Source organism: Pelophylax lessonae, assembly GCF_965119305.1.
Source record: "Pelophylax lessonae genome assembly, chromosome: 5".
Classification (NCBI taxonomy): domain Eukaryota; kingdom Metazoa; phylum Chordata; class Amphibia; order Anura; family Ranidae; genus Pelophylax; species Pelophylax lessonae.
The window spans coordinates 562,211,790-562,213,292 of record NC_138772.1 but is presented as its reverse complement, the minus strand read 5'-3'; positions in this window follow the sequence as shown (position 1 = coordinate 562,213,292).

Sequence of the window (1,503 nt, the reverse complement as noted above, 5' to 3'; positions counted from 1 at the left end):
CTGTTATTTACCCTGTTAGCTACATCCAGTTGATGTAACTTTGTTATTGTTATTTGATAAAACTAATAAAAATCTATTGATTGAAAAAAAAAAAAAATGAAACAAATCCATCAGAGACATAGCAGCTGCATAAGGAGTGACCAAATCAACAGTTTGGTACATTCTGAGGAAAGAAGAATGCACTGGTGAGCTCAGCAACATAAAAAGGCCTGGACGTCCAGGGTGGACAACAGTGGTGGACGATGGTAGGATCCTCTCTATGGTAATGAAAAACCCTATCACAACATCCAGACAAGCGAAGGACACTCTCCAAAAGGTGGGCGTATCATTGTCAAAGTCTACAATCAAAAGAAGACTTTACAAGAGCAAATACAGAGGGTTCACCACAAGGGTACAAGCCTGACGAATAGAAAAGCCAGATTAGACTTTGCCAAAAAAAAATCTAAAAAACCAGACCAGTTCTGGTAAAGCATTCTTTGGACGGATGAAACGAAGATTAATCTGTACCAGAATGACGGGAAGGAAAAAAAAGTGTGGAGAAGGCTTGGAACAGCTCATGATCCAAAGCACACAACGCCAACTGTAAAACATGGTGGAGGCAGTGTGATGGCATGGGCATGCATGGCTTCCAGTGGCACTGGGTCATTGGTGGTTATTGATGATATAACAGAAGACAAACAGCCGGATGAATTCTGCAGTGTTTAGAGATATACGGTCAGCCCAGATTCAGCCAAATGCAGCAAAGGTGATTGGATGGCGCTTCACAGTACAGATGGACAATGATCAAAAACACACTGCAAAAGCAACCCAGGAGCTTCTGAAGGAAAAGAAGTGAAATATTCTGCAATGGCCGAGTCAATCATCTGATCTCATCCCAACTGAGCATTTCACTTGCTGAAGGAAAAACTAAAAGGCAGAAAGACCCATAAAACAGAGAACAACTGAAGACAGCTGCAGTTAGAGCCGGGCAAAGCATCAGAAAGGAGGAAAGCCTGGTTGCATAAAGTTGCGTTTATTAATAAAATGGAAGACCTGTTGGCAGCCGAACGGGGCACTAGGGAAGGGTTCCTCAAGCGTTGGTTTTATTGGCATGAGTTCAGCTCGACCACAGAATACCGGGACCTTGTCGCTTAGCTGATCCACTCACACTGGATGGCCTTCTCCCCTAATCGCCCCCCCCCTTTTCATGTGTTTGTCCTGTCTTCCCTCTCCCCCTCCCCTCCTCCCCCCCTTCTAAAGTAGCGCTTCCTGCTCTTTGCTCTGTACTTCCTTTACCTGTTCTCTTTTTTTTTTTTTTCATATTTTTCTCTCTTTTTTGAAAAATTCCCCTGTTCTTGTAAGGCATGCATGACACTACGACCTCTTGTGGTTTCTCGGATTGGTGACCCCGTCGGATGCTCCCCGCACTCCGGTGTGCCGGCCATGTGACAGATGCCGATAGGAGTGTGGGTCTGTCTGGGAACCTACCGTCCTGAGACATACCTTAATGCATTGTATGTTATC